Raw genomic sequence first — 15,308 nt, forward strand, 5'->3', positions numbered from 1 at the left:
AAAAAATCAGAGCCTATTCATCAGTCTCCTACTTTGCATCTGTGTAAAGATGCTCATTGCTGCATTCCTCTATTACCAATATATTAATAATGCATAAGGAGGGTCTAGCAGTGACCTTACAATGAAATTGTGCACTTTGGTGGGAAAGAAAATTGGTTAGTTTAAGAAAAGAAAAAGAGGAGGAACAAAGAGAAAAGGAGGAACAGAGAGAAAGGTATAATGCAAAATGGAATGATATGAGGAAAAGGTGAAAATGGCATTAGAAATAAAAGGCTTTAGTTACAACTAAGGAGAGGCAGAAATACAAGAAAATGTATATAATGTGTTTATAACGTCACAATACACCAGGAGATGAACTCAATGCAAAGTGAAACCATTCAACCCAGAATGAGAAATGAGCTATTATATAACCTAGTGGTCTCACTGTGGCAACCTCTCTCTCTCTCTCTCTCTCTCTCTCTCTCTCTCTCTCTCTCTCTCTCTCTCTCTCTCTCTCTCTCTCTGTTTCCTTCCCATAAACATAATCTATATCCTCTTGATAGGTTAGTTGAGTGTCCCCTTGCACTGAGCAGCTCCACACAGACAGACAATCTTCTCTTCCTCAATTGGGAATTTGTAGTCATATGTGATCTCTTCACCACAAGCAATTGGCTGCTTTGAGTATATAACAATCTTCTTCTGCGTTTCAACGGAGATAATTTTTGCATAGCAGTTTGGCTGAAAGAAGTTATAAAATTAAATCAAGAAAGGTAAATATCAATGTACATTCACTGAAATCTTTTGCTGTAGCATTCTACTTCACTTACAATTCTATCTGATTAACCGACACAGAAGTGTCTTATGTTATATAATGTTCAAAAATATAATTCATTATATTTAATAATTTTATGTCCTTTACAGAATTATAACACATGCCCTATCAGACTAATGTACTTTTTCAAGATAAAAATAACATAAATCAATTTTTCATGAGTATTTCTATACAGACAAATCATTTGTCTTCCTTTCTACAGTCAAACTGGTTTAAATAATCCTAACAGATGACAATGTGCCAACTAAGATGAACAACTCTCTTAAAATTTGAATATGGCATCTACTAAGTGTGAAGTAGTATCATCTTAGAACGAGTTACTTCAGATTACATAATGTTACAGTAAGTAAGCATTAAATGTCTTTCATTAATAGATCACATATTCATAAATCCACAGCATATACTACTAGTAGCTTATTTATAGATATTTTCTATTTTATCCATTAACCCCCACAATCCGGATTAAGTAACCATCATGTCATGAAAAAATTTGTTTTGAGGTGTAGGTGACATAAACATGGTTTCATGGAAAAATCTAGCTGAGGGCTGGGACGATGGGAACTTGCCTTCATGAGTATTTTAGCTGAAGACTAGGGTGATGGGAATGCGTAAACAAAGTCAAAGTAGCGTGATTAAACTCATGAGTTATTTCCATCTATAAATAAGTGTGGAATGTATCATCCATGAGCCATGACTGGTAGAGGGCTGGGGTGAAAAGAACTTGCCGTCATGAGACAGCAATTTTTTATTGCACTGTGTTATGACTACCTAGAGAATCAAGTGACAAATATAGACATTGGAAAATGGCATAAAAACTAAAAACACTTATGCAGAATAAGAGAAAATAACACTGAAAGAGGAGGCATGGACTCTTGTCACCTCACACGTACTCTCGTGTGTACGAACTGCACACCTCAAGTAAGCATAATGCCTGTATTTTGAGCTATGTGTGGACAGTGAAGCATCCGGATCCAAGGGGTTAATGTGCTATGATAAGAAAAGAAAAGAAAAGAAAGAAGAAAAACTGATCCAAACTTAATTAAGACGTCTACTGCCATTTTTTGTTGTCAGTAAAACAGATAAGGAAAGTACCATGCTGTCTGGCACAGATCTACTTCAAAACTGGGAGTTAGGCACTTTCCTTTGTCTGGTAACTTTAATTCTAGCAGTGTTATAACTAATGCTATATAACAAAAATAAATATATCACTAAATGCTAAAACAAATATCCCAAACTTTCCCTAATAGCAATAATAATAATAATAATAGTAGCATTAACAGTAATAGTAATAATTATAGTAAAGCATATCTAAATAGTACCCCTTAAATTTTAGTACACTGCAGTTGTGATCATACTCACATTGCATGAATGGTTGATAAAACGGGCCAGATTACCACACTTTGTCGCGTCAATTATTGTTTCCATATCAATTCGGAAGAGATAAGAGGACCCTATGCCAATCTTTTCATACTGGATTTCTCTAAGATCTGCGATGATTGATCTTATACTCTGCCCAACATACTCAATCACCATCTCATCAGAACCAATGGCTTCCATGGCAAACAATCCCCAGTCATGGATGCGAGACTTTCCAAATCTCAGGAGTTTCTTGCGGAACTATGAGAAGGAAAGTACAACATTAGTGTGTGAACTGAAAATTTTGTAATTTGGTGATAAATTAATAAACTCTTTTACAAATAATAAATAATCAAGAATAAAACACTGGTAAAAGAAGCATGATTCTTTCATTCATTCAACTTTATTCATAGACATTTCCTCATTCAACCACACTGACACAAACACCCACATGACTTTTATCAAAACCTATTGCTAGTTTCTGTAACAACAGTGCTGGAAACAGCAAAACACTCACTTTGAGCTGATTAAACTTGAGCAAGTCTGAGTCAGTTTCATTGCCAAAGGCTGTGAGGAGTCTTCTCTGGAAGGAGCGCACTTCCCTGCTCACTGCCATCTGTGTCAACTTCGCCTTACTGGACTCCAGAACAGCCAGACTCTGTTGCTGAGGCTCTTCACTGGCAAGTAATGCGTGGTCTTGATGGAATGTAAACTGTGAAAGTAGTAAATGTAATTGTGAAACACTATGAAGAAATAAATATCAGAACTCAAATATTTCTAATCACTTTACAACAATAATCATAGCTTAACATGAAAAAAGAGACCACTGACTTTATGTTTCTGCTTCTGTTTGGAGTCCACTTTGTATATTCCTTCAGTACGAGCACAACCAGTCTTGTGCAGAGGTAAGTCGTCCACTCTCCGTTTTTTCCTGGGGGGAAGAGGGATGTCTGTGGCTGGATGGTCCACCCAATGCGTGTCATTCAGCCAGTAGGACTGACTATCATCTGCCAGCATTCCTTCATAGCTTCTCTTGAGAAGCTCAATGTCTTCTTGATCAATACCTGCAATGCAAAGTTATGATTAGTATGATTCCTAAACCTTTTGTAGAATATTTTACCTGGATTTAATAACTCTGAGCAATGAAATTACTGTGAAGGTGCATATCAAATATACATACTATATACATACATTATTCACATTATATATATATATATATATATATATATATATATATATATATATATATATATATATATAATATATACATATATAATATACTTATACATATACATATCAATATACATCTATATATATACATATATAATATATATATATATACATATATATATATTACATATACATTATAATACATATACATATTATATTATATATATATATATGATATATATAATATACCATATATATTATATATATATACATATATATATACTATATATATACATATATATATATATATATACATATATATATACATATATATATCATATATAATATCATAATATACACATATATATATTATATATATATACAATATATATATACATATACATATATACATATATACATATATATATACATATATGTGTGATATATATACATATATATACATATATATATATATATATATATATTATATAAAATTATATATGTATATATATATTTTTTTTTTTTTATTTTTAAAAAATGAATATATTATAATATTATATATTTGTATAAAAATTTTATATTATGTTTTTTAAAAATATTTTATAGGGTATATAAATATTTTTTGAAAATATAATATTAAAATTATGTAAAATGATTATATATTTGTTTATCTTTGTAATACGATTTGTTGTAAAAATTTATACTATTGATTTTTTTCTAAAAATTTTTATTTAAAACCCAAAAACCCCAACCTTTAAATATTTGGATTAATGTTATTTTATGTTTGTTCTCTCAAGGTATGCTTCATGTTTGAAGCCTCCTTTCCCCCATCTTTGCCACTAATCGATCTGCGCTTTCTCTTTTTTTCCTCGAATGAAAACATTTGTGATTCTAGTTTCCTTGGTTCTTTCCTCTTTTCCACAACCCTGTCAGAATCTATAAATTTTACTTCTCTAACTTCCAATCTTATTTCTTTTAAAAATTCCAACCTTTTCTAAATTATTTTTTCAGACTTCATCATTTTTTTTCTCTGGTCATTAAACTATATTGGGCGTAAACATTTAAACTATGCCTTTTTCCCCTTGCATCTTTTTCAGAACAAACTAAAATAGGGTAATGGGAATAATGTTCAAATTTTCCATTGTCCGTAATTTGCTTCTTTTCTCATGTTTTGGCAACGTGGCTTTTTTTGGATGAATCTTTTTTTCTTTTCTTGTATACTATTTTTAAGTTAAACGCTCCAGATGAGTGATCTTTCATTTTCCCCAATATTTTAACATCTATTCGTTTTAGGATCTTTGAATCTTTTTGTTTTTGGCAAAAAACCACCTTTCGCATTCTTCTTCCCTTATTAAACAGTTTTTTAGTCAATATTGTAATTTAAAACTTGTTCTCGCATTTTAATTTGTATTAGTTTAACATCTTTTCCTTAATTTTCCAAGATCTCTCAAATTCTTAGTTTTAAAAAGGTTGGAAGATAACCTATTTGTTTTTAACCATTCTTTCTGCCAAGTGTTCTTCATTTTTTTTTGTCATCCGTTTTAAGTATAACTTTTGGGAATCATTCTATTTATTCCGATTATTATCAACGGTTTTTAAAACTTGAAAATTTCAAACCTTTTAGTTTTCTTTAGGTCGTTTTCTCATAAATTTGTTTTAGATCTTTTTGTCTTTTCAAGGGCGAAAAATGCTTGTTCCTCTCATTTTCTTTTTTACTTCAATTTCACTTTTGACCTTTTCAAAAATTTTGTTTGACATTTCTGTTTGTTTTGTTCTTGGTATCAGTTTTTGGGTGGTTTGAAAAGACTTTTTTAATTTCTGGCATTTTTTTTTCATATTTTTGGCAAAGTTTTAAATTTCCCCTTTGGCTATTTGTTATTCTCTGTATTTAAATCTTCCCGGTTTTATACTTTTATTCTTAATTTTTTTTGCTTTTAACTTGTTAGGTCTTGTTCAATTAATTTTGTTTTGTCTTTTTCTTTTTGGGTATAGGTTGCTATGACCACTATTCTTTGACTTATTCCCAAATAAACATTCCTCTTTTTTATATTTCCATTGTTGTTAAATTTGGTTTTTAGTTCCTGTAATTCTTTAGGTCTTTGATAGCTTTTAATTCTTGGCATGCCCATTTTATTTTTTTAATTTGCATACTTGATTTTATTGTTTTTTTGTAACATCTTCCTGGGTTTTATTAATCCCAATTTTCATTTTTTGTTCAATTCACTTAGTTTTTCAGATTGGGGTTTCTTTTTCTTTTTCATAGTTCTAAAGTGGTAGAAGAGTTTTTTTTCTTAACTATTGTGTTTTTACTACAGATTGTAAATTTCAAATTTTTGCCTATTACTGGAATTTTTCAATTTTGATCGAGTTTAGATTTTTGTTTCACTTTGAGGTTTTATTGAAGTGATTAATATTTTCACTTTTCAGGGAATCTTGTCTTTCTTATTTTTAAAACTTTTCATTTCTTTCAACTTTCAATTTGGTTGGTTTTTCTTTCGAAAACCTTTGTATTGTCTTAGGGGGTTTGGGAATGTTGTTGCTATACTATTTTTACAGAATTATAAATCTTACCCCATTATTCCCCATCCATTTTCCGTTCTTTTTAGATTATTTTCCTGGCTTTTTCCCCCTGTTTCTTTTAATTCTGTTGGTTTTTTTAATTTTTGAAGTTTAAAAATTTTCCATTTCTTAAATAATTGCAATTTTTTTGGTTCAGCTTGTTTCCCAAATGTAAAGTTTTGCCGTTTTTAAATCAACTTTTTGGCGACCATTGTGTCGATTTTTTTTTTTTAAATTGCAACTGTGTTATTTTTTCTTTTCCAGAAAAAAGTCTTTTGCCCCTTATTTTTAAAACTCCATTTTTCCAATTGCTAATCCTAGTTTGAATGTTGGTATTACCCATTTTGCATGAAATTTACCAATCTTATTTTTTATGAACCATTTTCCCGATAATTTTCCAGGCTGTTTTTTTCCTCTGTCTTCCAATGCTTTTAATATTCGCCTGGTGCCAAAACGGGGCCCCCCCTTTGATAACCCTACTTTGGGTGAATACAGTAAATCATTAGTTAAGTTTTGGCAAAAGGAGTAAATCCCCCAGGCTCCGTTTCACTCCACCCCACTAACTATGTGACTATTCTGGTTTAAAACTTCCTGACCCATCATATTTTTGTCATAATCAGTAAAACCCATTTTATAAATTTATATTTGAAAATTTATAAATAACATATAAATTTCATATTTTTTTAAAACCATATTTTTTTTTAAAAATATAAATATAAAATTAAAATTAATATATATATATATATATATATATATATATATAAATATATATATATATATAAAATATAAATATATATATAAAAATATATAATATATATATATATATATAATATATTATAAATATATATATATATATAATATATATATATATAAATATATATATATATATATATATAATATATATATATATATTATATATATATTATATTATATATTTATATATTATATTTATATATTTATATATATATTTATTATATATATATATTTATATATATTATATTTTATATATAATATTTATATATATATATTTATATATTATATATATAAAATTTATTATTATATATATTTATATATTATATATATATATATATTATATATAATATTTATATATTATATTATAATATATATATATTATATATATTGTCCGGGGTAAGACAAAAACTGCCCCCTGGGGTTCCCTTGAACAAGAATAACCCCCGATTAGCTCCCATGTTAGGGTTGTATGAAACTGTTGGCAGCGGGGCAGTGGATATCCGGTGAAAACACCTTCGTTCTACTGATTACTGGTTTCCCCAAAACAATATGTATGGCGTATTGCAGTGTACTGTTTCAAAGCGGCAGAGATAGTTCATCCTAGTTAGTTTTGGGGACTGCGAGTTGAGAAGGAGCCTGGGGGTTCCTCGACTTTTCTTTTCTCCTGACAAACCTCTACACTAATGATTAAATACAGAAAAGATAAATTTATACCACATCGCCCATCACGTGGATTATCAAGGGGCGCCTTGTTCAGTAGCAACCAGGGTGACAATATTAAATATGCATCTTGAAGACAAAAAGGACAAAGAAAAAATGTCCAATTAAGAAACACATTAAAATCGAAAATGGATCATAAAGGGAAAAAGAAAGAGTTGGTAAATTACTACTGGGCTGTAACAAATGGATAGATACAACATTCAAATACTAGGAATCATTTAGACCAATTGGAAAAGTAATGGAAGTTTTTAAAATAAAAAACAAGACTTCTTTTTTCTGGAAAAAAAAAGGAAAATTTTAGTCACTGAGTTGCTATGATTCTCACGAAAAAAAAACTGCAGATGCACTAATTGGTACAGCCCAATAAATGATTGCATTTTAAAGCAGCAAGCAAACCTCATAACATTAGTATTTACAATGCTACGCACCAAACCCAAAATTGCAAGTGATGAAGAAATGTAAAATTTTTATAACCTCCAAGAACTTTAGACACAATCCCTAACAAGGGTGTAAAAGTAATCATGGGAGACCTCAAAGCCAAGTAAGCAAAGTAATCTAAAAAATGACACCTGTGGAAAATTTGGCCATGGAGATATAAATGAAAGAGGTGAAGATTTTATTGAATTCTGTAGTACAAATAATCTAGTTATAGCCAACACATTGTTCCAACACCACCTAAGACACTTGTACACATGGTTTTCACCAGAAAAAGAAACGCAACCAAATTGCTACATTGTGTTGAACCAGAAATGGAAAAGTTGTATAAAAATGCCCAAAACAAGACCTGGTGCCGACTGCAACAGTGACCATCAACTATTAACTATCACCTTTTAATAAGACTCAAAAAGATGGAGCATCCCAAAACCACTCTAAAGCTCGACTACAAAAATCTTGAAAACAATTACAGAATTAGTGTCAAAAAAATTTGAATTACTCAATTAATGTAAGATGATAAACACCAAATTTAGTTGTGGGAAGAAGAAAAAAAATCCTGCTGAGCGCAGCTTAAGAAACTAACGACAAAAAGAAAAGACAAAATTCCCCCCGGAGATCTGAAAACCCCTAAGTGAAAATTTAAACAAGAAAATGCCTAAATCAAAGGGTATTATAACCCATTGAAGATGTAATTTACAAAAAACATACAAGATTCAAAGATTATTGCGACAGATAGAGAAAAATATTTAAATGAACATTGCCAGAGAATTGAAAACTGTTCTATCAATAAGACAACTAAAGAACTCTACCATGGAGTACGAAACATTACACGAAAATTTAAACCAACAATGGACACTATCAGAACTGAAGATGGACTTGTTTTATGTGATGGAAAATAAGTCAAAGATAGATGGAATCAATATTGTTCCAACCTATACAAAAAGAATAAAGATCTAACAACAACATTAATTGAACCAACGCCACTGCTAGACGAAGTTATAAAAGCCATAAAAGAATTAAAGAATAAAAGAATAACAAGAGCCCGGGAATAGATGAAATAACAGCAGAACTAATCAAGAATGCTGGCGAAAGTGTTGAATACTTCTACAAACTTTGTACAAAAATATGCAATGAAAGAATGGCCAAAGCGGGTAAAATCATCTTTACTCCCCTACCTAAAAAAGGTGATGCACTCCAATGCAAAAATAACAGGACAATTGCATTTAAAAAGTTTACAGCAGCAAAAATTTTATTGAAAATTATTGCTAAAAGAATGAAATTGAAGTTAAAAGAAGAAATTGCAGACGAACAAGCAGGTTTTCGCCCTGGAAAAGGTACCAGAAACCAGATTCTAAATCTAAAATTGATCATAGAGAAAAACAGAGAACATCAGAAAGACCTATACCCGTGTTTCATCGATTCTCGAAGCTTTTGATACTGTTTGATCACGTATCCTCTGGAATAACATGAACGATATGAGGTTTCCAAAAAACTTCATCCCAAATAATAAAGCCATGTATGACCAACAAAAAGCAACTGTAAGAACCACTTATGGGTTAACAGAATGGTTCAAAATCAACCAAAGGAGTGCGACAAGGTTGCATTCTGTCTCCACACCTTTTTAATTTATATTCTGAAGCAATTATGAGAGATGCTTTGGAAAATTTTGAAGGAACTGTAAAGTTGGGATACATAAAATCAAATCTAAGATATGCCGATGACATAGTTTTATTACCAGCAGTATCATTGAACTACAACAACTGTTCGATAAAGTTAGAGAAGCAAGCGAAAAGGCTGGCTTGTTTCTTAATGCCAAGAAAACTAAGATCATGAAGATTCAAAGATAATCGACAGTAAACGATGATGAGCATGTTACTGTCAATGGAGTGGTTGTGGAAAATGTGAAAGAGTTCACTCATCTTGGAGCTGTTTTAACTAATACATATGATGATTCACCGGAGATAAAAAGAGGAGTTGCCATTGCCAAAAATGCCCCCAGTTTCCTCAAAAAACATCTGGAAGACCGAAGCATTACCTTACGGACAAAACTGAGGTTATTGAACTCATTAGTTTTCCCAATTGCGTCATATGGTTCTGATGTTGGTTGCTGAAAAGATAGACAAAAAAGGTCATAGTTTTGAAATGTGGTGTTACGACGAATACTACGTATTAAATGGATGGAGAGAAACAAATGATGAATGCTGAAAAAAGTAATTGTAAGACCAGCTGTTGGACATCTTGAATAAAAGGGAAATTAAAGTTTATTGGTCTGTGATGAGAATAAAAGTATTTATAAGACTTGCTGACAGGGATTTGGGGATAGGAAACAGAGGAAGAGGCAAACCGAAGACAAGACTGAGCGACATCATCAAAGATGTTTGCATGCTGTCGTGGGACAGAAAAGAAAAACGCTAGATCGGTTTTGTGGCGAAAGATGGTGGAGAGGTCCACGGCTGCTCAACATGAGCATACCGTTATTGATGATGATACATACACATACACATACACATACATAAATATTTAAGTGTGTGGGTGTGTTTGTGTGTGTTATAATATATATATATATATAATATATATATATATTATATATATATATATACATATATATATACATATATAATATAATATAATATATATATAATATAATATATATAATATGATACATATATATATATATAATATATATATGATACATATACATATATATACATATATTATATATATGTATATATATGTTATATGTATATATGTATATATGTATAGTTATATGTATATATATGTATATATATATATTGTATATGTATATATGTTATATATATGTATATATATATGTATATTAATATTATATATATATGTATATGTATATATATATATGTAATATATATGTATATATATTATTTTTATATTTTTTAATTTTATATTTTATGTATATATTTTAATGTATTTTATATATATATAAAATATATATATTTTATTATATATATATATATTATATAAAATATATATATTATATATTATATATTGTGTATATATATATAAAATTATTTATATTAAAATAATTATATCTCTATTAATTATATAATACTGTTATGTTATGTATATATATATTTATTTATATTATCTTAATAATTTATATATATCTCATATATATTTATATATATATATAATATTAATGGAATAATGGTTGTATATAGTAGTAATTTGATAGCACCTCCATAATTTCATTGCCGAGTTTATTAATCCAGGTAAAACTACAAAAGGTTGAATCAACTAATCATACTTTGCATTGCGGTATTGATCAAAAAGACTTGAGCTTCTCAGAGAACTATGAGGGAAAGCTGGCAGATGATAGTCATTTCCCCTGGCTGAATGACACGCATTGGGTGGACCATCCAGCCACAGCATCCCTCTCCCCCCAGGAAAAAACGGAGAGGGGACGACTTACCTCTGCACAAGACTGGTTGTGCTCGTACTGAGGAATATACAAAGTGGACTCCAACAGAAGCAGAAACATAAAGTCAGTGGTCTCTTTTTTCATGTTAAGCTATGATTATTGTTTGTAAAGTGATTAGAAATATTTGAGTTCTGATATTTATTTCTTCATAGTGTTTCACAATTACATTTACTACTTTCACAGTTTACATTCCTCAAGACCACGCATTACTTGCCAGTGAGAGCCTCAGCAACAGAGTCTGGCTGTTCTGGAGTCCAGTAAGGCGAAGTTGACACAGATGGCAGTGAGCAGGGAAGTGCGCTCCTTCCAGAGAAGACTCCTCACAGCCTTTGGCAATGAAACTGACTCAGACTTGCTCAAGTTTAATCAGCTCAAAGTGAGTGTTTTGCTGTTTCCAGCACTGTTGTTACAGAAACTAGCAATAGGTTTTGATAAAAGTCATGTGGGTGTTTGTGTCAGTGTGGTTTGAATGAGGAAATGTCTATGAATAAGTTGAATGATGAAAGAATCATGCTTCTTTTACCAGTGTTTTATTCTTGATTATTTATTATTTGTAAAAGAGTTTATTAATTTATCACCAAATTACAAAATTTTCAGTTCACACACTAATGTTGTACTTTCCTTCTCATAGTTCCGCAAGAAACTCCTGAGATTTGGAAAGTCTCGCATCCATGACTGGGGATTGTTTGCCATGGAAGCCATTGGTTCTGATGAGATGGTGATTGAGTATGTTGGGCAGAGTATAAGATCAATCATCGCAGATCTTAGAGAAATCCGTATGAAAAGATTGGCATAGGGTCCTCTTATCTCTTCCGAATTGATATGGAAACAATAATTGACGCGCAAAGTGTGGTAATCTGGCCCGTTTTATCAACCATTCATGCAATGTGAGTATGATCACAACTGCAGTGTACTAAAATTTAAGGGGTACTATTTAGATATGCTTTACTATAATTATTACTATTACTGTTAATGCTACTATTATTATTATTATTATTGCTATTAGGGAAAGTTTGGGATATTTGTTTTAGCATTTAGTGATATATTTATTTTTGTTATATAGCATTAGTTATAACACTGCTAGAATTAAAGTTACCAGACAAAGGAAAGTGCCTAACTCCCAGTTTTGAAGTAGATCTGTGCCAGACAGCATGGTACTTTCCTTATCTGTTTTTACTGACAACAAAATGGCAGTAGAACTCTTATTAAGTTTGGATCAGTTTTTCTTCTTTCTTTTCTTTTCTTTTCTTATCATAGCACATTAACCCCTTGGATCCGGATGCTTCACTGTCCACACATAGCTCAAATACAGCATTATGCTTACTTGAGGTGTGCAGTTCGTACACACGAGAGTACGTGTGAGGTGACAAGTCCATGCCTCCTCTTTCAGTGTTATTTTCTCTTATTCTGCATAAGTGTTTTTAGTTTTTATGCCATTTTCCAATGTCTATTTTGTCACTTGATTCTCTAGTAGTCATAACACAGTGCAATAAAAAATTGCTGTCTCATGACGGCAAGTTCTTTTCACCCCAGCCCTCTACTAGTCATGGCTCATGGATGATACATTCCACACTTATTATAGATGGAAATAACTCATGATTTTAATCACGCTACTTTGACTTTGTTTACGCATTCCCATCACCCTAGTCTTCAGCTAAATACTCATGAAGGCAAGTTCCCATCGTCCCAGCCCTCAGCTAGATTTTTCCATGAAACCATGTTTATGTCACCTACACCTCAAAACAAATTTTTTCATGACATGATGGTTACTTAATCCGGATTGTGGGGGTTAATGGATAAAATAGAAAATATCTATAAATAAGCTACTAGTAGTATATGCTGTGGATTTATGAATATGTGATCTATTAATGAAAGACATTTAATGCTTACTTACTGTAACATTATGTAATCTGAAGTAACTCGTTCTAAGATGATACTACTTCACACTTAGTAGATGCCATATTCAAATTTTAAGAGAGTTGTTCATCTTAGTTGGCACATTGTCATCTGTTTAGGATTATTTAAACCAGTTTGACTGTAGAAAGGAGACAAATGATTTGTCTGTATAGAAATACTCATGAAAAATTGATTTATGTTATTTTTATCTTGAAAAAGTACATTAGTCTGATAGGGCATGTGTTATAATTCTGTAAAGGACATAAAATTATTAAATATAATGAATTATATTTTTGAACATTATATAACATAAGACACTTCTGTGTCGGTTAATCAGATAGAATTGTAAGTGAAGTAGAATGCTACAGCAAAAGATTTCAGTGAATGTACATTGATATTTACCTTTCTTGATTTAATTTTATAACTTCTTTCAGCCAAACTGCTATGCAAAAATTATCTCCGTTGAAACGCAGAAGAAGATTGTTATATACTCAAAGCAGCCAATTGCTTGTGGTGAAGAGATCACATATGACTACAAATTCCCAATTGAGGAAGAGAAGATTGTCTGTCTGTGTGGAGCTGCTCAGTGCAAGGGGACACTCAACTAACCTATCAAGAGGATATAGATTATGTTTATGGGAAGGAAACAGAGAGAGAGAGAGAGAGAGAGAGAGAGAGAGAGAGAGAGAGAGAGAGAGAGAGAGAGAGAGGTTGCCACAGTGAGACCACTAGGTTATATAATAGCTCATTTCTCATTCTGGGTTGAATGGTTTCACTTTGCATTGAGTTCATCTCCTGGTGTATTTGTGACGTTATACACACATTATATACAATTTTCTTGTATTTCTGCCTCTCCTTAGTTGTAACTAAAGCCTTTTATTTCTAATGCCATTTTCACCTTTTCCTCATATCTTCCATTTTGCATTATACCTTTCTCTCTGTTCCTCCTTTTCTCTTTGTTCCTCCTCTTTTTCTTTCTTAAACTACCATTTTCTTTCCCACCAAAGTGCCCAATTTCATTGTAAGGTCACTGCTAGACCCTCCTTATGCATTATTAATATATTGGTAATAGAGGAATGCAGCAATGAGCATCTTTACACAGATGCAAGTAGGAGACTGATGAATAGGCTCTGATTTTTTTATCTCTAGATTTTTATGTGTTCGTAGTACCTGAATCTTCATATACATTTTGTTGTTTTTCTTGATAATGATCATGCTTAAATGGATTATGTATTTGAAGTGGACCAATAAGCAGGAATGGCCCTTTGAGGATTTTACTGCTTTTACATGTTTACTATACAAACAGGCAAGCAAAAAGGAGAAAAGGTAAATTCTTATTTGTGAATTATACACTGTGCATCCAAGAGAGAAAGACTTATATATGGTATGGTACTAAACAATTGATTTTGTCACTTTGGTAGATAGTTTGGTTGAGCACAATAGAAATTTTCCTGCAGTTTCATCAATGATATAGGACCATATAACCCAAGAACCAACCATATTGTATATTAATTTATTATTTACTCAGTATATTATATCAAATAGCATATGGTATGATGGAGATTGAAAGGCGTGTTTGATTCTTTCAGTAAGTTCTATCATGATATATGCCTCTTGTTGCATTGAGGACGTGTGATGCTCAGCACCAAGGTGTGTGTCAAAAATGTTGACACTAGTCATATGGAGAGAATATATTACTTCCATTTTGATAACTTCTGTATTAATTGAAGTTATTATACATGAGGTTTTCTTTTCCTCTTCCCTTCTTTATTGTCTTTCTCTTTGTAGGTTGATGCTTATTTGAAACAAATCAATAATTATCAGAATCAGTCATATGAAGATCTTGAATTACATGATCCATGTGATATGATATAATATAAAACATTGGAGTACAAAATGTAGCAATCATTTAAGAACCTCCACATGATTCTTTAGAGGTGTGAGCATTAATTTCATAGAAAAAAAAGAAAGCATGCAACTTTTGAAAGTCCACTTGAGCATATACATAGTAATCCCTTTCATATTGGCAACATCACTGATTGCATTGCATGTTGAGTCTGTATACTTTTACCATACAGAAGAGAAGAGGAAAACTGTTGAAGAAATACTTGTAGATGGAAACATAGGAAGTCTTTGGTGGTTGTGGTTGGAAGA

At 31.1% G+C, this 15,308-nt stretch overlaps 1 pseudogene; it reads right to left on the reverse strand.

Annotated features, from left to right (window-relative positions):
* Window positions 1-343: 343 nt before the first annotated feature.
* The window catches only part of LOC119579901, a 59,133-nt pseudogene continuing 44,168 nt past the window's right edge, over window positions 344-15,308 (reverse strand).

This window comes from Penaeus monodon, chromosome 13 (genome assembly GCF_015228065.2).
Source record: "Penaeus monodon isolate SGIC_2016 chromosome 13, NSTDA_Pmon_1, whole genome shotgun sequence".
In the NCBI taxonomy this organism is placed as follows: domain Eukaryota; kingdom Metazoa; phylum Arthropoda; class Malacostraca; order Decapoda; family Penaeidae; genus Penaeus; species Penaeus monodon.